Consider the following 21,508-nt stretch of genomic DNA (forward strand, 5'->3'; position numbering starts at 1 on the left):
GGGCTACTCCGCATTGTGGTGTGCAGGCTTCTCATTGCGGTGGCCTCTCTTGTTGCAGAGCATGGGCTCTAGGTGTGTGGGCTTCAGCAGTTGTAGTTCACGGGCTCTAGAGTGCAGGCTTTAATAGTTGTGGCACACAGGCTCAGTTGCTCTGCGGCATGTGGGATATTCCCAGACCAGAGCTTGAACCCGTGTCTCCTGCATTGGCAGGCAGATTCTTAACCACTGCGCCACCAGGGAAGTCCCTGTCTTCTTGTTTTGATTAAATGTTTCTGTATCCATGAAATTAGGTGAAACAGTTACCTATCCTGGTCTGGAAGGGGCGTCCTTGTGTGGGAGCATCCTTGTACAGTTTGTGTGTGCCCAGTGTCTTTTCTGGGAGAGCTGTATCTGACATGAACACAACTTACATGCCCCAAGGTGTGCTGGCAGCTATCACCTTGATAGGATGTGGAGCTGGAGATGGAGGGGCTATGGCTAGAGCCTGGTGTGAGCAGGGTCTTCTCCTCTGCTTAGTGACCAGCACCACTCTATTGGGTGCAGGGTCAACTCCCAAGTTGCTGGAGCAGAAGCCCTGAGGGTCAGGTCCAAGATGGTTCTGTTCCCTCTCAGTGTGTGCTCTCCCCCCTCCCAGCACTGGCACATTTTCCCAAAAGAGGAGCACTGTTGGGCAAAAGAAGCTGGAGTGGGTGCTCAGCATGGGTTAGGGCATGGGCTGGAGCAGTCCCTGCACCAGTCAGAGTTCCTGCTCATTCCCTATCTGCTGCCTCTGCAAGCGCCAATAATGGCTGCTCTCGCCTGTTTAGATGCTGTGTTGGGTCTGAGCTGGCTTTGTCCCCTACAACTATGCATTCCCCTCAGCTGTGGCAGTCTTTACCCTAGTGTGGAGCTGTGCCATGGAGTAAGAGGGGCTGGAGTGGGCACTCAGCTCAGGCTGGGACACACTGGGGCAGTTGAGAGAAACTGGCCAGAGTTCCAGACAGTTTTAATCTGTTTCTTCTACCTTGTTTTAGGAATTAGCAATTATGTGTGTACCCTTCAGGAGCAGAGTCTAGGTTTCTTACAGCCCTGCTGTCAGTCCCACTGGTTTCAAACCAGTTATGGGGACTCATCCTCCCAGTGTCAGACCCCAAGCCCAGGATGTTCAATATGTGTTTCAAACTGCTCACTCACCAGGGTATATCTCCAAGCCCATGTAATCCTCCTCCTCTTCTCTGTCTGCTTCCAGGGATGCAGATCCCAACCTGATCACTTTTCTTTCCTTCCTGCCTGATTCTCTGTGGATCTTTCTTGCAGCCTTGGTTTTATAAGTCTTTCTGCCAGTCTCCAGTTTGTTTTCAGTGAGAATTACTCCAACTGTATGTGTATTTTTTATGTGTTTAAGGGGATATGTGAGCTTGCATCCTCCTACTCCACCATCTTAATCTCCTCCAAAATTCATTTTTGAAGGATAATCTTTCTGCATATAGAATTCTTGGTTGGCAGTTTTTCTTTTAGCACTTTGAATATGCCACTCCACTGTCTTCTACCATTGCTTCTGAGAACTCAGTTTTTAAATGCATTGTTTTCCTGAGTCATTTTTCTCTTGATGTTTTGAGATTTTTCCCTTTGCATTTCACAGTGTATTTAGGTAGGGCTCCCTTTGAATTTACTTAACTTGGGATTCATTGATATTTTTGGATCTGTAGATTTAGTGATCTTTACCAAATTTGAAAGTTTGGGGCCATGATTTCTTCAACTTTTTTTTTTTTTTTTTTGGCTGCTTGGCATGTTCATTGCTGCACACGGGCTTTCTCTAGTTGCAGCAAGCGGGGGCTGCTCTTCATTGCCATGCATGGGCTTCTCATTGTGGTGTCTTCTCTTGTTGTGGAGCACAGGCCCTAGGCATGCGAGCTTCAGTAGTTGTAGCGTGTGGGCTCAGTAGTTGTGGCTTGCAGGCTCTAGAGCTCAGGCTCAGTCATTGTGGCGCACAGGCTTAGTTGCTCCATGGCATGTGGGATCCTCCCAGACCAGGGCTCAAACCTGTGTCACCTGCATTGACAGGTGGGTTCTTTTTTTTTTTTTTTTTACATCTTTATTGGAGTATAATTTCTTTACAATGGTGTGCTACTTTCTGCTTCATAACAAAGTGAATCAGTCACACACACACATATGTTCCCGTATCCCTTCCCCCTCACATCTCCCTCTCTCCCATCCTCCCTATCCCACCCCTCTAGGTGGTCACAAGGCACCGAGCTGATCTCCCCGTGCTATGCAGCTGCTTCCCACTAGCTATCTATTTTACGTTTGGTAGTGTGTATATGTCCATGCTACTCGCTCACTCTGTCACAGCTTACCCTTCCCCCTCCCTGTGTCCTCAAGTCCATTTTCTAGTATGTCTTTGTCTTTATTCCTGTCTTACCCCTGGGTTCTTCATGACATTTTTTTTCTTAGACTCCATATATATGTGTTAGCATACTGTATTTGTCTTTCTCTTTCTCACTTACTTCACTCTGTATGACAGACTCTAGGTCCATCCACCTCACTACAAATAACTCAATTTCGTTTCTTTTTATGGCTGAGTAATGTTCCATTGTATATATGTGCCACATCTTCTTTATCCATTCATCCGATGATGGACACTTAGGTTGTTTCCAGCTCCTGGCTATTGTAAATAGAGTTGCAATGAACATTTTAGTACATGACTCTTTTTGAATTATAGTTTTCTCAGGGTATATGCCCAGTAGTGGGATTGCTGGGTCATATGGTAGTTCTATTTGTAGTTTTTTAAGGAACCTCCATACTGTTCTCCATAGTGGCTATATCAATTCACATTCCCACCAGCAGTGCAAGAGTGTTCCCTTTTCTCCACACCCTCTCCAGCATTTATTGTTTCTAGGTTTTTTGATGATGGCCATTCTGACTGGTGTGAGATGATATCTCAGTGTAGTTTTGATTTGCATTTCTCTAATGATAAATGATGTTGAGCATTCTTCCATGTGTTTGTTGGCAGTCTGTATATCTTCTTTGGAGAAATGTCTATTTAGGTCTTCTGCCCATTTTTGGATTGGGTTGTTTGTTTTTTTGTTATTGAGCTGCATGAGCTGATTGTAAATTTTGGAGATTAATCCTTTGTCAGTTGCTTCATCTGCAAATATTTTCTCCCATTCTGAGGATTGTCTTTTGGTCTTGTTTATGGTTTCCATTGCTGTGCAAAAGCTTTGAAGTTTCATTAGGTCCCATTTATTTTTGTTTTTATTTCCATTTTTCTAGGAGGTGGGTAAAAAAGGATCTTGCTATGATTTATGTCAAAGAGTGTTCTTCCTATGTTTTCCTCTAAGAGTTTGATAGTTTCTGGCCTTACATTTAGATCTTTAATCCATTTTGAGCTTATTTTACTGTATAGTGTTAGGGAGTGTTCTAATCACATACTTTTACATGTACTTGTCCAGTTTTCCCAACACCACTTATTGAAGAGGCTGTTCTTTCTCCACTGTACATTCCTGCCTCCTTTATCAAAGATAAGGTGACCATATGTGCGTGGGTTTATCTCTGGACTTTCTATCCTGTTCCGTTGATCTATATTTCTGTTTTTGTGCCAGTACCATACTGTCTTGATTACTGTAGCTTTGTAGTATAGTCTGAAGTCAGGGACCCTGATTTCTCCAGCTCCGTTTTTCGTTCTCAAGATTGCTTTGGCTCTTCAGGGTCGTTTGTGTTTCCATACAAATTGTGAAATTTTTTTATTCTAGTTATGTGAAAAATGCCAGTGGTAGTTTGATAGGGATTGCATTGAATTTCTAGATTGCTTTGGGTAGTAGAGTTCACAATGTTGATTCTTCCAATCCGAGAACATGGTCTGTCTCTCCATCTATTTGTATAATCTTTAATTTCTTTCACCAGTGTCTTATAATTTTCTGCATATGGTTTTTTTGTCTCCTTAGGTAGGTTTATTGCTAGATATTTTATTCTTTTTGTTGCAGTGGTAAATGGGAGTGTTTTCTTGATTTCACTTTCAGATTTTTCATCATTAGTGTACAGGAATGCCAGAGACTTCTGTGCATTAATTTTGTATCCTGCTACTTTACCAAATTCATTGATTAGCTCTAGTAGTTTTCTGGTAGCATCTTTAGGATTCTCTATGTATAGTATCATGTCATCTGCAAACAGTGACGGCTTTACTTCTTCTTTTCCAATTTGGATTCCTTTTATTTCCTTTTCTTCTCTGATTGCAGTGGTTAAAACTTCCAAAACTATGTTGAATAAGAGTGGTGAGAGTGGGCAACCTTGTCTTGTTCCTGATCTTAGTGGAAATGGTTTCAGTTTTTCACCATTGAGGATGATGTTGGCTGTGGGTTTGTCATATATGGCCTTTGTTATGTTGAGGAAAGTTCCCTCTATGCCTACTTTCTGCAGGGTTTTTATCATAAATGGGTGTTGAATTTTGTCGAAAGCTTTCTCTGCATCTATTGAGATGACCATATGGTTTTTCTCCTTCAATTTGTTAATATGGCGTATCACATTGATTGATTTGCGTATATTGAAGAGTCCTTGCATTCCTGGAATAAACCCCACTTGATCATGGTGTATGATCCTTTTAATGTGCTGTTGGATTCTGTTTGCTAGTATTTTGTTGAGGATTTTTACATCTATGTTCATCAGTGATATTGGCCTGTAGTTTTCTTTCTTTGTGACATCCTTGTCTGGTTTTGGTATCAGGGTGATGGTGGCCTCATAGAATGAGTTTGGGAGTGTCTCTCCCTCTGCTATATTTTGGAAGAGTTTGAGAAGGATAGGTGTTAGCTCTTCTTTAAATGTTTGATAGAATTAGCCTGTGAAGCCATCTGGTCCTGGGCTTTTGTTTGTTGGAAGATTTTTTATCACAGTTTCAATTTCAGTGCTTGTGATTGGTCTATTCATATTTTCTATTTCTTCCTGATTCAGTCTTGGCATGTTTTGCATTTCTAAGAATTTGTCCATTTCTTCCAGGTTGTCCATTTTATTGGCATAGAGTTGCTTGTAGTAATCTCTCATGATCTTTTGTATTTCTGGAGTGTTAGATGTTACTTCTCCTTTTTCATTTCTAATTCTATTGATTTGAGTCTTCTCCCTTCTTTTCTTCATGAGTCTGGCTAATGGTTTATCAATTTTGTTTATCTTCTCAAAGAACCAGCTTTTAGTTTTATTGATCTTTGCTATCGTTTCCTTCATTTCTTTTTCATTTATTTCTGATCTGATATTTATGATTTATTTCCTTCTGCTAACTTTAGGGTATTTTTGTTCTTCTTTCTCTAATTGCTTTAGGTGCAAGGTTAGGTTGTTTATTCAAGATGTTTCCTGTTTTTTAAGGTAGGATTGTATTGCTATAAACTTCCCTCTTAGAACTGCTTTTGCTGCATCCCATAGGTTTTGGGTCATCGTGTCTCCATTGTCATTTGTTTCTAGGTATTTTTTGTTTGGTTTTATTTTGTTTTGCGATACATGGGCCTCTCACTGTTGTGGCCTCTCCCATTGCAGAGCACGGACTCTGGATGTGCAGGCTCAGCGGCCATGGCTCACAGGCCCAGCCACTCCGCAACATGTGGGATCTTACTGGACCGGGGCACGAACCCGTGTCCCCTGCATCGGCAGGCAGACTCTCAACCACTGTGCCACCAGGGAAGCCCCTCTAGGTATTCTTTGATTTCCTCTTTGATTTCTTCAGTGATCACTTCGTTATTAAGTAGTGTATTGTTTAGCTTCCATGTGTTTGTATTTTTTACAGATCTTTTCCTGTAATTGATGTCTAGTCTCATAGCGTTGTGGTCGGAAAAGATACTTGATACAATTTCAATTTTCTTAAATTTACCAAGGCTTGATTTGTGACCCAAGATATGATCTATCCTGGAGAATGTTCCATGAGCACTTGAGAAAAATGTGTATTCTGTTGTTTTTGGATGGAATGTCCTATAAATATCAACTAAGTCCATCTTGTTTAATGTATCATTTAAAGCTTGTGTTTCCTTATTTATTTTCATTTTGGATGATCTGTCCATTGGTGAAAGTGGGGTGTTAAAGTCCCCTACTATGAGCGTGTTACTGTTGAATTCCCCTTATATGGCTGCTAGTATTTGCCTTATGTATTGAGGTGCTCCTAAGCTGGGTGCATAAAAATTTACAATTGTTATATCTTCTTCTTGGATCGATCCCTTGATCATTATGTAGTGTCCTTCTTTGTCTCTTCTAATAGTCTTTATTTTAAAGTCTATTTTGTCTGATATGAGAATTGCTACTCCAGATTTCTTTTGGTTTCCATTTGTATGGAATATCTTTTTCCATCCCCTCACTTTCAGTCTGTATGTGTCTCTAGGTCTGAAGTGGGTCTCTTGTAGACAGCATATATATGGGTCTTGTTTTTGTATCCATTCAGCCAGTCTGTGTCTTTTCCTGGGAGCATTTAATCCATTTACATTTAAGGTAATTATCGATATGTATGTTCCTTTTCCCATTTCTTTAATTGTTTTGGGTTTGTTATTGTAGGTCTTTTCCTTCTCTTTTGTTTCTTGCCTAGAGAAGATCCTTTAGCATTTGTTGTAAAGCTGGTTTGGTGGTGCTGAACTCTCTCAGCTTTTGCTTGTCTCTAAAGGTTTTAATTTCTCCATCAAATCTGAATGAGATCCTTGCTGGGTAGAGTAATCTTGGTTGTAGGTTTTTCTCCTTCATCACTTTAAATATGTCCTGCCAGTCCCTTCTGGCTTTCAGAGTTTCTGCTGAAAGATCAGCTATTAACCTGATGGGGATCCCCTTGTGTGTTATTTGTTGTTTTTCCCTTGCTGCTTTTAATATGTTTTCTTTGTATTTAATTTTTGACAGTTTGATTAATATGTGTCTTGATGTGTTTCCCCTTGGATTTATCCTGTATGGGACTCTGTGTGCTTCCTGGACTTGATTAACTATTTCGTTTCCCATATTAGGGGAGTTTTCAACTATAATCTCTTCAAATATTTTCTCAGTCCCTTTCTTTTTCTCTTCTTCTTCTGGAACTCCTATAATTCGAATGTTGGTGCATTTAATGTTGTCCCAGAGGTCTCTGAGACTGTCCTCAGTTCTTTTCATTCTTTTTTCTTTATTCTGCTCTGCAGTAGTTATTTTCACTATTTTATCTTCCAGGTCACTTATCCGTTCTTCTACCTCAGTTATTCTGCTATTGATCCCTTCTAGAGTATTTTTCATTTCATTTATTGTGTTGTTCATCGTTGCTTGTTTCATGTTTAGTTCTTCTAGGTCCTTGTTAAATGTTTCTTGCATTTTCTCTTTTTCCAAGATTTTGGATCATCTTTTCTATCATTATTCTGAATTCTTTTTCAGGTAGACTGCCTATTTCTTCTTCATTTGTTAGGTCTGGTGGGTTTTTATCTTGCTCCTTCATCTACTGTGTGTTTTTCTGTCTTCTCATTTAGCTTATCTTATTGTGTTTGGGGTCTCCTTTTTGCAGGCTGCAGGTTCATAGTTCCCATTGTTTTGGGTGTCTTCCCCCTGTGGCTAAGTTTGGTTCATAGTGTTAGTAGGCTTCCTGGTGGAGGGGACTCTAGTGCCTGTGGTCTGGTGGATGAGGCTCGATCTTGTCTTTCTGGTGGGCAGGTCCACGTCTGGTGGTGTGTTTTGGGGTGTCTGTGAACTTATGATTTTAGGCAGCCTCTCTGCTAATGGGTGGGGTTGTGTTCCTATCTTGCTAGTTGTTTGGCATAGGGTGTCCAGCACTGTAGCTTGCTGGTTGTTGAGTGAAGCTGGGTGTTGGTGTTGAGATGGAGATTTTGGGGAGATTTTCACCATTTGATATTACGTGGAGGTGGGAGGTCTCTTGTGGACCAGTGTCCTGAAGTTGGCTCTCCCACCTCAGAGGCACAGCACTGACTCCTGGCTGCAGCACCAAGAGCCTTTCATCCACATGGCTCAGAATAAAAGGGAGAAAGAAAGAAAGAAAGAAAGAAGGAAGGAAGAAGGAAGGAAGGAAGAAACAGGGAGAGAGAAAGAAAGAGAGGGAGAGAGAAAGAAAGAGAGGGAAGGAAGGAAGAAGGAAGAAGGAAGGAAGAAGGAAGAAGGAAGGAAAGAAGGAAAAAAGAAGAAAGAAGGAAAGAAGGAAGGAAGGAAAGAAGAAGGAAAGAAAGAAGGAATAAGGAAAGAAGGAAGAAGAAAGAAGAAAGAAAGATGATAAAAGAAAATAAAATAAAGTAATAAAAAATAAAATAAATTTATTAAAATAAAAAATAATTATTAAGAAAAAAAATTTTTAAGTAAAAACAAAAAATGGACGGATAGAACCCTAGGACAAATGGTGAAAGCAAAGCTATACAGACAACATGTCACACAGAAGCATACACATACACACTCACAAAAAGAGGAAAAGGGGAAAAAATAATAAATCTTGCTCTCAAAGTCCATCTCCTCAATTTGGGATGATTCGTTGTCTCTTCATGTATTCCATAGATGCAGGGTACATCAAGTTGATTGTGGAGATTTAATCTGCTGCTTCTGAGGCTGCTGGGAGAGATTTCCCTTTCTCTTCTTTTTTCACACAGCTCCCGGGACTCAGCTTTGGATTTGGTCCCACCTCTGCATGTAGGTCACCGGAGGGCGTCTGTTCTTCACTCAGACAGGACGGGGTTAAAGGAGCCGCTGATTCAGGGGCTCTGGCTCACTCAGGCCTGGGGAGGGAGGAGTAGGGATGCAGGGCAAGCCTGCGGCGGCAGAGGCCAGCGTGACGTTGCACTAGCCTGAGGCACGCCGTGCGTTCTCCCAGGGAAGTTGTCCCTGGATCTCGGGACCCTGGCAGTCGCGGGCTGCACAGGCCCCCTGGAAGGGAGGTGTGGAGAGTGACCTGTGCTCGCACATGGGCTTCTTGGTGGCGGCAGCAGCAGCCTTAGCGTCTCATGCCCGTCTCTGGGGTCCGTGCTGGAGCTCCTTTAAGCAGTGCTCTTAATCCCCTCTCCTCGCGCACCAGGAAATAAAGAGGGAAGAAAAAGTCTCTTGCCTCTTCCACAGATCCAGACTTTTTCCAGGCGGATTCTTTTGTTTGGTTTTGAATTTTATTTTTTTTAAATTATTTTTACATTTTAAATTTTATTTTTTTATAGAGCAGGTTCTTATCAGTTATCTATTTTATACGTATTAGTGTATATATGTCAATCCCAATCTTCCAATTCATCCCACCACCACCACCACCCCCGGCTTTCCCCGCTTGGTGTCCATACATTTGTTCTCTACATCTGTGTCTCTATTTCTTCTTGCAAACCGGTTCATCTGTAACATTTTTCCACGTTCCACATATATGCATTAATATACGATATTTGTTTTTCTCTTTCTGACTTACTTCACTCTGTATGACAGTCTCTAGGTCCATCCACGTCTCTACAAATGACCCAATTTTGTTCCTTTTTATGGCTGAGTAATATTCCATTGTATATATATACCACATCTTCTTTATCCATTCATCTGTCGATGGTCATTTAGGTTGCTTCCATGACCTGGCTATTGCAAATAGTGCTGCAACAAACTTGGGGTGCATGTGTCTTTTTGAATGATGGTTTTCTCTTGGTATAGGCCCAGTAGTGGGATTGCTGGGTCATATGGTAATTCTATGTTTACTTCTTCAAGGAACCTCCATACTGTTCTCCATAGTGGCTGTATCAATTTACATTCCCACCAACAGTGCAGGAGGGTTCCCTTTTCTCCACACCTTCTCCAGCATTTATTGTTTCTAGATTTTTGGATGATGGCCATTCTGACTGGTGTGAGGTGATACCTCATTGTGGTTTTGATTTGCATTTCTCTAATGATCAGTGATGTTGAGCAGCTTTTCATGTGTTTGTTGGCCATCTGTATATCTTCTTTGAAGAAATGTCTATTGAGGTCTTCTGCCCATTTTTGGATTGGGTTGCTTGTTTTTTTAATATTGAGCTGCATGAGCTGTTTATAGATTTTGGAGATTAATCCTTTGTCCATTGATTCATTTGCAAATATTTTCTCCCATTCTGAGGGTTGTCTTCTCATCTTGTTTGTAGTTTCCTTTGCTTTGCAAAAGCTTTTAAGTTTCATTAGGCCCCATTTGTTTATTTTTGTTTTTATTTCCATTACTCTAGGAGGTGGATCAAAAAAGTTCTTGCTGTGATTTATGTCAGAGCATTCTTCCTATGTTTTCCTCTAAGAGTTTTATAGTGTCCAGTCTTACGTTTAGGTCTCTGATCCATTTTGAGCTTATTTTTGTGTATGGTGTTAGGGAGTGTTCTAATTTCATTCTTTTACATGTAGCTGTGCAGTTTTCCCAGAACCACTTACTGAAGAGACTGACTTTTCTCCATTGTATATCCTTGCCTCCTTTGTCATAGATTAGTTGACCATAGGTGTGTGGGTTTATCTCTGAGCTTTCTATCCTGTTCCATTGATCTATATTTCTGTTTTTGTGCCAGTACCATATTGATTGTCTTGACTACTGTAGCTCTGTAGTATAGTCTGAAGTGAGGGAGTCTGATTCCTCCAGCTCATTTTTTTCCCTCAAGACTGCTTTGGCTATTTGGGGTCTTTTGTGTCTCCATACAAATTTTAAGATTTTTTGTTATAGTTCTGTAAAAAAAAAATGCCACTGGTAATTTGATAGGGATTTCATTGAATCTGTAGATTGCTTTGGGTAGTATAGTCATTTTCACAATATTGATTCTTCCAATCCAAGAATTCTATCTCTCCATCTGTTTGTGTCATCTTTGATTTCTTTCATCAGTGTCTTATAGTTTTCTGAGTACAGGTCTTTTGGCAGGAGGATTCTGAACCACTGCACCACCAGCAAAGCCCTCTTCAAATGTTTTTTCCTATTTCTTTTTTTAGCTCCTCTTTTTCTGTGACTACCATTTCCCTATGTTGGTATGCTTGATGTTGCCCACAGGTCCTGAGGCTCTGTTCATTTTTCTTCAATCATTTTTTTCTCTCAAATCTTCAGGATTGGGTAATTTTTATAATCTATGTTCAAGTTCACTGACTCTTTCTTCTACCATCTCAAGCCTATTGGTAAGATCATCTAGTAAATATTTCATTTAAAGTTATTGCACTTTTGAACTCTAGAGTTTCCCCTTGGTTCTTTGCTATATCTTTTTGTTTGTGTTGAGATTCCCTGCTCTTTAGTTGTAAATATATTTTGCTTTAATCCTTTTCATAATTTCCTTTAATTCTCTAAGCATATTTATAATAGCTGCTTTGAAGCCTTTGCTTCTATATCTGTATATAACTGAATCATTTTGCTGTACACCAGAAACTAACACAGCATTGTAAATCAACTATTCCTCAATTTAAAAAAATTTAAGAGTTAATTTCTCTGTTTACTGAGTTCTGTCTCATGGTATGAATGTACCACATGCCATAGACTGAATTTTTGTTGCCCCAAAATTCGTATGTTGAAACATAATTTCCAGTGTGATGGTATCTAGAGGGTTGGACCTTTGGTCATGAAGGCTGAACACTCAGGAATGGGATTAATGCCCTTATAAAAGAAACTCCAGAGTAGGAAGCAGGTTCTCATCAGGCATCAAATCTGCTGGAGTCTGGATCTTGGACTTCCCACTCTTGAATTTTGAGAAATAAATTTCTGTTGTTTGTAAGACACCTAGTCTGTGGTAATTTGTTATAGCATCCCAAACAGATTAAGACATACAATTTGTTTAACCATTCACCCATTGAAGAACATGTGGGGTCATTTCCAGATTTTGGTTATTATGAATAAAGCTGCTATGAACATTCATGTACAAGTGTTTGTGTGAACATACATTTCCATTTCTCTGGGATAGATGCCCAGAAGTACAATTTCTGGGTTGTATGGTAGTTACATGTTTAGTTTTATAAGAAATTCCACACTGTTTTCCAGAGTAGGTGTACCATTTTACATTCCCACCAGCAATGTATAACTCAGTTTCTCTGTGTTCTCACTAGAATTTGATGTTGTCACTATTTTTTAATTTTAGCAATTCTGATAGGTGTGTAGTGATATCTTATTGTGCTTTTAATTTTCATTTCCCCAATGGCTAAAGATGTTGAACATCTTTCTATGTGCTTATGTGAAATCTGTAAATCCTCTTCAGTGAAATGTCTGTTCATGTGTTTTGCTCATTTTCTAATTGGATTATTCCGTGAGTTTTTTGGGGGGGTTTTGTTTCTTAGTTTGTTTTCAGTTTTGAGTGTTCTTTAGATATTCTAGAGGTAGTCCTTTGTTAGATATATGGCTTGCAAATATTTTCTCCAACCCTGTAGCCTTGTCTTTTCTTCCTCTCAACTGTCTTTCACAGAGCAAGAATTTTACATTTTGATGAGGTCCAATTTGTCAATTTTTCCTTTTATGGATTCTGGTGACCCTAAAGGGTGCTTTAGGGTGCTTCTGGTGACCCTAAAGCTACTCTCCTATGTTTTTTTTAATTAATTAATTTATTTATTTATTTATTTATTTATGGCTGCATTGAGTCTTCGTTGCTGTGTGCAGGCTTGCTCTAGTTGCAGCAAGTGGGGGCTACTCATCATTGTGGTGTGCGGGCTTCTCATTGTGGTGGCTTCTCTTGTTGCGGATCACGGGCTCTAGGTGTGCGGGCTTCGGTAGTTGTGGAACATGGGCTTCAGTAGTTATGGCTCGGGGGCTATAGAGCTCAGGCTCAGTAGTTGTGGTGCACGGGCTTAGTTGCTCCACGGCATGTGGGATCATCCTGGACCAGGGCTCGAAACCATGTCTCCTGCATTTTCAGACATATTCTTAACCACTGTGCCACCAGGGAAGCCTTCTCCTATGTTTTCTTCTAATCTTTTATAGCTTTATGTTTTACATGATCCATTTTGAGTTAATTTTTGCATAACGTATGGGACTTAGGTCAAAGTACAATTTTTTTTCTATGAATGTCCAGTTGCTTCAGCACCATTTTTGAAAGGACTATTCTTCCTTCACTGAATTGCTTTCACACCTGTGTCAAAATTCCAATGGGGAGGGCTTCCCTGGTGGCGCAGTGGTTGAGAGTCTGCCTGCCGATGCAGGGGACACGGGTTCGTGCCCCAGTCCGGGAAGGTCCCACATGCCACGGAGCGGCTGGGCCCGTGAGCCATGGCCGCTGAGCCTGAGCGTCCGGAGCCTGTGCTCTGCAACGGGAGAGGCCACAACAGTGAGAGGCCCACATACTGCAAAAAAAAAAAAAAAAAAAAAAAAAAAAAATTCCAATGGGGAGACTCCCCCAGCCAGCCCAACAAGAAGTGCCAGTAGGGATTGGTTCAAGATGGCAGAGTAGAAGGACGTGCCCTCACTCCCTCTTGCGAGAGCACCAGAATCACAACTAACTGCTGAACAATCATTTATAGGAAGACACTGGAACTCACCAAAAAAGATACCCGACATCCAAAGAAAAATAAGCAATGAGATGCTTAGGAGGGGTGCAATCACAATAAAATCAAATCCCATAATGGCTGGGTGGGTGACTCACAAACTGGAGAACACTTATACCACCGAAGTCCACCCACTGGAGTGGAGGTTCTGAGCTCCAAGTCAGGGTTCCCAACCTGGGGATCCGGCAACGGGAGGAGGAATTCCTGGAGATTCAGAGGTTGAAGGCTAGCAGGATTTGATTGCAGGACTTTGACAGGACTGGGGAAAACAGAGACTCCACTCTTGGAAGGCATACACAAAGTAGTGTGCGCATCGGGACCCAGGGGAAGGAGCAGTGACCCCATAGGAGACTGAACCAGACCTACCTGCTAGTGTTGGAGGGTCTCCTGTAGAGGCAGGGGGTGGCTGTGGCTCACCGTGGGGACAAGGACACTGGCAGCAGAAATTCTGGGAAGTACTCCTTGGTGTGAGCTGTCCCAGAGTCTGTCATTAGCCCCACCAAAGAGCTGGGTAGGCTCCAGTGCTGGGTTGCCTCAGGCCAAACAACCAATAGGGAGAGAACCCAGCCCCACCCATCAGCAGACAAGCTGATTAAAGCTTTACTGAGCTCTGCCCACCAGAGCAACACCCAGCTCTACTCACCACCAGTCCCTCCCATCAGGAAGCTTGCACAAGGCTCTAAGATAGCCTCATCCAGCAGAGGGCAGAAGAAGAAGCAAGAAGAACTACAATTCTGCAGCCTGTGGATGGAAAACTACATTCACAGAAAGACAAAATGAAAAGGCGGAGGACTTTGTACCAGGTGAAGGAACAAGATAAAACCCTATGAAAACAACTAAAGGAAGTGGAGATAGGCAACCTTCCAGAAAAAGAATTCAGAATAATGATAGTGAAGATGATCCAGGACCTTGGAAAAACAATGGAGGCAAAGATAGAGAAGATGCAAGAAATGTTTAACAAAGACCTAGAAGAATTAAAGAACAAACAAACAGAGATGAACAATACAATAACTGAAATTAAAGCTACACTAGAAGGAATCAATAGCAGAATAACTGAGGCAGAAGAATGGATAAGTGACCTGAAAGACAGAATGGTGGAATTCACTGCCACGGAAGAGAATAAAGAAAAAAGAAAGAAAAGAAATGAAGAGGGCCTAAGAGACCTCTGGGACAACATTAAATGCAACAACATTCATATTATAGGGGTCCCAGAAGGAGAAGAGAGAGAGAAAGGAAACGAGAAAATATTTGAAGAGATTATATTTGAAAACTTCCCTAACATGGGAAAGAAAATAGCCACCCAAGTCCAGGAAGTGCAGAGAGTCCCATACAGGATAAACCTAAGAAGAGACACGCCGAGACACATAGTAAGCAAATTGGCAAAAATTAAAGACAAAGAAAAAAATTGAAAGCACCAAGGGAAAGATGACTAATAACATACAAGGGAACTCCCATAAGGCTAACAGTTGATTTCTCAGCAGAAACTACAAGCCAGAAGGGAGTGGCATGACATATTTAAAGTGATGAAAGGGAAGAACCTACAACCAAGATTACTCTACCCAGCAAGGATCTCATTCAGATTCAATGGAGAAATCAAAATCTTTACAGCCAAGTAAAAGCTAAGAGAATTCAGCACCACCAAACCACCTCTACAACAAATGCTAAAGGAACTTCTCTAAGTGGGAAGCACAAGAGAAGAAAAGGACCTACAAAAACAAACCCCGCAAAATTAAGAAAATGGTAATAGGAACATACATACCGATAATTACCTTAAACGTGAATGGATTAAATGTTCCAACCAAAAGACACAGGCTTGCTGAATGGATACAAAAACAAGACCCATATATATGCTGTCTACAAGAGACCCACTTCAGACCTAGGGACACATACAGACTGAAGGTGAAGGGATGGAAAAAGATACTCCATGCACATGGAAATCAAAAGAAAGCTGGAGTAGCAATACTCATAGCAGATAAAATAGACTTTACAATAAAGAATGTTACAAGAGACAAGGAAGGACACTACATAATGATCAAGGGATCAATCCAAGAAGAAGATATAACAATTATAAATAGAGATGTACCCAACATGGAGCATCTCAATCCATAAGGCAAATGCTAACAGATATAAATTAGGAAATCAACAGTAAGACAATAATAGTGGGGGATTTTAACACCTCACTTACACCAATAGATCATCCAAACAGAAAATTAATAAGGAAACACAAGCTTTAAATGACACAATAGACCAGATAGCTTTAATTGATATTTATAGGACACTCCATCCCAAAACAGCAGATTACACTTTCTTCTCAAGAGCGCAAGGAACATTCTCCAGGGTAGATCACATCTTGGGTCACAAAGCGAGCCTCAGTAAATTTAAGAAGATTGAAATCATATCAAGCATATTTTCAGTCCACAACACTATGAGATTAGAAATCAATTACAGGGGAAAAATGTAAAAAACACAAACACATGGAGGCTAAACAATATGTTACTAAATAACCAAGAGATCACTGAAGAAATCAAAGAGGAAATCAAAAAATACCTAGAGACAAATGACAATGAAAACACGATGATCCAAAACCTATGGGACGTAGCAAAAGCAGTTCTAAGAGGGAAGTTTATAGCAATACAGGCCTACCTCAAGAAATAAGAAAAATCTCAAATAAGCAATCTAACCTTTCACCTAAAGGAACTAGAGAAAGAAGAACAAACAAAACCGAAAGTTAGCAGAAGGAAAGAAATCATAAAGATCAGAGCAGAAATAAATGAAATAGAAACAAAGAACACAATAGCAAATATCAATAAAACTAAAATCTGGTTCTTTGAGAAGATAAACAAAATTGATAAACCATTAGCCAGACTCATCAAGAAAAAGAGGGAGAGGACTCAAATCAATAAAATTACAAATGAAAAAGAGGTTACAACAGACACCACAGAAATACAAAGCATCCTAAGAGACTATTACAAGCAACTCTATGCCACTAAAATGGACAACCTGGAAGAAATGCACAAATTCTTAGAAAGGTATAACCTTCCAAGACTGAACCAGGAAGAAATAGAAAATATGAACAGACCAATCACAAGTAATGAAACTGAAACTGATTAAAAATCTTCCAACAAACAAAAGTTCAGGACCAGATGGCTTCACAGGTGAATTCTATCAAACATTTAGAGAAGAGCTAACACCCATCCTTCTCAAACTCTTCCAAAAAACTGCAGAGGAAGAAACACTCCCAAACTCATTCTATGAGGCCACCATCACCCTGATACCAAAACCAGACAAAGATACTACAAAAAAAGAAAATTACAGACCAATATCACTGATGAATATAGATGCAAAAATCCTTAACAAAATACTAGCCAACAGAATCCAACAACACATTAAAAGGATCATACACCATGATCAAGTAGGATTCATCCCAGGGATGCAAGGATTCTTCAATATATGCAAATCATTCAATGTGATACACCATATTAACAAATTGATCATATGATCATCTCAATAGATGCAGAAAAGCTTTTGACAAAATTCAACACCCATTTATGATAAAAACTCTCCAGAAACTGTGCATAGAGGGAACCTACCTCAACATAATAAAGTCCATGTACGACAAATCTACAGCAAACATCATTCTCAGTGGTGAAAAACTGAAAGCATTTCCTCTAAGATCAGGAACAAGACAAGGATGTCCACTCTCACCACTATTATTCAACATAGTTTTGGAAGTCCTAGCCATGGCAATCAGAGAAGAAAAAGAAATAAAAGGAATACAAATTGGAAAAGAAGAAGTAAAACTGTCACTGTTTGCAGATGATATAATACTATACATAGAGAATCCTAAGGATGACACCAGAAAACTAGCACTAATCAATGAATTTGGTAAAGTTGCATGATACAAAATTAATGCACAGAAATCTCTTGTATTCCTATACACTAACAACAATGATCATAGAGAGAAATTGAGGAAACAATCTCATTCACCATTGCAACAAAAAGAATAAAATACCTAGGAATAAACCTACCTAGGGAGACAAAAGACCTGTATGCTGAAAACTGTAAGACACTGATGAAATAAAGATGATACCAACAGATGGAGAGATATACCATGTTCTTGGATTGGAAGAATCAATATTGTGAAAATGACTATACTACCCAAAGCAATCTACAGATTCAATGAAATCCCTATCAAATTACCAGTGGCATTTTTTTTTACAGAACTATAACAAAAAATCTTAAAATTTGTATGGAGACACAAAAGACCCCAAATAGCCAAAGCAGTCTTGAGGGAAAAAAATGAGCTGGAGGAATCAGACTCCCTCACTTCAGACTATACTACAGAGCTACAGTAGTCAAGACAATCAATATGGTACTGGCACAAAAACAGAAATATAGATCAATGGAACAGGATAGAAAGCCCAGAGATAAACCCACACACCTATGGTCAACTAATCTATGACAAAGGAGGCAAGGATATACAATGGAGAAAAGTCAGTCTCTTCAGTAAGTGGTTCTGGGAAAACTGCACAGCTACATGTAAAAGAATGAAATTAGAACACTCCCTAACACCATACACAAAAATAAGCTCAAAATGGATCAGAGACCTAAACGTAAGACTGGACACTATAAAACTCTTAGAGGAAAACATAGGAAGAATGCTCTGACATAAATCACAGCAAGAACTTTTTTGATCCACCTCCTAGAGTAATGGAAATAAAAACAAAAATAAACAAATGGGGCCTAATGAAACTTAAAAGCTTTTGCAAAGCAAAGGAAACTACAAACAAGATGAGAAGACAACCCTCAGAATGGGAGAAAATATTTGCAAATGAATCAATGGACAAAGGATTAATCTCCAAAATCTATAAACAGCTCATGCAGCTCAATATTAAAAAAACAAGCAACCCAATCCAAAAATGGGCAGAAGACCTCAATAGACATTTCTTCAAAGAAGATATACAGATGGCCAACAAACACATGAAAAGCTGCTCAACATCACTGATCATTAGAGAAATGCAAATCAAAACCACAATGAGGTATCACCTCACACCAGTCAGAATGGCCATCATCCAAAAAATCTAGAAACGATAAATGCTGGAGAAGGTGTGGAGAAAAGGGAGCCCTCCTGCACTGTTGGTGGGAATGTAAATTGATACAGCCACTATGGAGAACAGTATGGAGGTTCCTTGAAGAAGTAAACATAGAATTACCATATGACCCAGCAATCCCACTACTGGGCCTATACCAAGAGAAAACCATCATTCAAAAAGACACATGCACCCCAAGTTTGTTGCAGCACTATTTGCAATAGCCAGGTCATGGAAGCAACCTAAATGACCATCGACAGATGAATGGATAAAGAAGATGTGGTATATATATACAATGGAATATTACTCAGCCATAAAAAGGAACAAAATTGGGTCATTTGTAGAGACGTGGATGGACCTAGAGACTGTCATACAGAGTGAAGTAAGTCAGAAAGAGAAAAACAAATATCGTATATTTATGCGTATATGTGGAACCTAGAAAAATGTTACAGATGAACCGGTTTGCAGGGCAGAAATAGAGACACAGATGTAGATAACAAATGTATGGACACTAAGGGAGGAAAGCGGTGGAGGGAGGTGGTGGTGCTGTGATGAATTGGGAGATTGGGATTGACATGTATACACTAATACGTATAAAATGGATAACTACTAAGAACCTGCTGTGTAAAAAATAAAGAAAATTCAAAAAATAAATAAATGGACAGGAATTATATAAATTGCAAAATTTTACTGAAAAAACGAAGAGAGAACCTGCTGTATAAAAATAAAATAAAATAAAATTCAGAAATTCAAAAAAAAAATAAATCGTAAGCATTTTCCTAGCTTATTAAAACTCCTAATAACCTTAACTAAATGGCTATAAATGACTTACCATGTGTCTTTGCCATGACTTTTTAACAATTGTTTTCATGTTTACTTATTAAATAGTTATTTTCCTCAAAAAAAAGGGAAAAAAAGCACCAGTAGCGCGGCCCTGATTCTTCTCAGGCTCGTGGGCGCTGCTCTGAGCAGTGTCACCCTTTATAGCAGAAAGCTGGCAGGCACTGTGGGGAAAAAACAAAACAAGAAGCAAGTGGAAGAGGTGCTAGAAGAAGCGGAAGAAGAATACTTGGTAGGAAAAGTTCTTGACCATCGAGTGGTAAAGGGCCAAGTGGAGTACCTCCTAAAGTGGAAGGGGTTCTCAGATGAGGACGACACATGGGAGCCAGAAGAAAACCTGGATTGCCCCGACCTCACTGCCGAGTTCCTGCAGTCGCAGGAAACAGCACACGAGACAGACAAATCAGAGGGGAGCAAGCGCAAAGCTGATTCTGATTCAGAAGATAAGGGGGAGGAGAGCAAACCAAAGAAAACAAAGAATCAGAAAAGCCATGAGGCTTTGCCCAGGGATTGGAACTGGAGTGGATTATTGGATCTATAGACTCCAGTGGAGAACTCATATTCCTGAGGAAATGGAAAAACTGATGAGGCTGACCTGGGCCCTGCCAAGGAAGCCAATGTCAAGCGCCCACAGGTTGTCATATCCTCCTATGAGGAAAGGCTGACGTGGCATTCCTACCCCTTGGAGGATGATGACAAAAAAGATGACAAGAATTAACTCTCCTGAGTACCAGCCCTTGTCACGTCTGACCGTGGGGTTCGAGTGGGGAAAGGAGTTCTACTTGTCTTGACACCATAGAGGTGGCTTGAGAAGATGTCCTTTGAAGAGCTAGTATAGTTTCTGTGCCCTACAGTAGCCCAAGTGCTTTAAAGCCGTTCCATGCTGTACAGTTTGCACACCCACCCCAGTGGAGGGGAAGGAGGGTCAGTGTTTCAAGACAACCCATTCTGAACTTTACTGAGAAAGGCAAAGGGCCTTCTACATAGGACAAAACTTGCAGGCTGGGATGTGGGAGAGCAAAAGATACTGTAGACCTTCAAAGAGCATCTCCACAACCCACAGCCTTCTTCACAATAGTGTTAACTCTGCATTTTTACAGCATAGCATGTATGTAGTTTTTGGCTATTACTGGTGTATTATTTGGGGTGGGAGGGATGGGGTGGGAAAGAAGGGAGATGGATTAGGATCATTTTTGTTAAAATCTGGGGCCTGATTGGGTAAATGGTGAAACAAAGGAAAGAACAACTAATGATGATTTGGTTCTGTGTCCAGAATATTTTATCCTTTCAAAAAGTGTCATTGGCAACCTAATGAGGACTGTGAGAGACTGTTTATAAGCTGTGAATGCCTGAAACTTAGAAGCCAAGGTGTTCCCTGCCTCAGCATAAATGCTGTTCCCAACTAAGGACTAAGCCAGTTACGAAGTGTGGGGGATGGAAACTGGCTGAGGAGGAAAAGTCTCATGGGAGTGTATACACAGGCAGGTCATTCTGTCCTAGAGGTGCTGATTCTTGAAGTTGACAAGAAGACCCTTTCTTCTCCAGTCATGAAGTTATAAATATCAGCTTCTCCATCCAAGCCACTGGCTGAGGTATTTGGCGAAGGGCAGAGGGTGGTACAGGAGGTGGGAAAGTAGGGAAAGACAAGGACTGGTGCTCTTGGAGCCTCTGTTTTTTGAACTTTGAAACCATTGGTGGCAGGGTTCAGTCACTGACAGCACAAGTTCACTGAAGCAATTCAAGATTTGAATGATTTCAAAAGCCCTGGTCTCAGGAGAAGATTAAATTTTCACTCTGGGGCAGTGGTTCACTTTAAAACAAAACATTTTTTTTAATCCTAAGCATTAACTAAAACCCAAAATGCTGTCATGACTCATGAGATCCATCAGTTCTTGACATTGTCTAGACCTGCATCTAGAACTCCATTGTAAAAGGCATGTGTTAGGTTTCTGTGAAAACTTTTAAATGTAAACTTCGTACCAACACTGTCAGTTTTTGTCTTAATGAAATTATAGATTTATATTTTAAAAAATCCAGCAGCATACTTGTGTGGGTCTGTTTTTGGGCTCCTCTATTTCATTGATCTATGCATCTGTCCTTCTACCAATACTCTGTTGTCTTCATTACTGTAGCTATATAGTAAGGCTTATTTGGGTAGAGTGATTTCACTCTTTATTCTTTTCCAAGATTACCTTAGACACCTAGGGCCTATGGCTTTCCTT

General features: G+C 40.3%; 1 pseudogene across 1 annotated transcript in view; it reads left to right on the forward strand.

The window, feature by feature from the left end:
• LOC308628324 (chromobox protein homolog 1-like) overlaps positions 1–20,014 on the forward strand; it is a 39,708-nt pseudogene extending 19,694 nt beyond the window's left edge. Inside the window, exon 2 of the transcript in view lies at positions 19,335–20,014. The product of the transcript in view is annotated as a chromobox protein homolog 1-like (transcript). The remainder of the gene's footprint in view (positions 1–19,334) is intronic.
• Positions 20,015–21,508: the final 1,494 nt, after the last annotated feature.

This window comes from Mesoplodon bidens, assembly GCF_964165515.1.
Source record: "Mesoplodon bidens genome assembly, chromosome: 15".
Lineage (NCBI taxonomy): Eukaryota > Metazoa > Chordata > Mammalia > Artiodactyla > Ziphiidae > Mesoplodon > Mesoplodon bidens.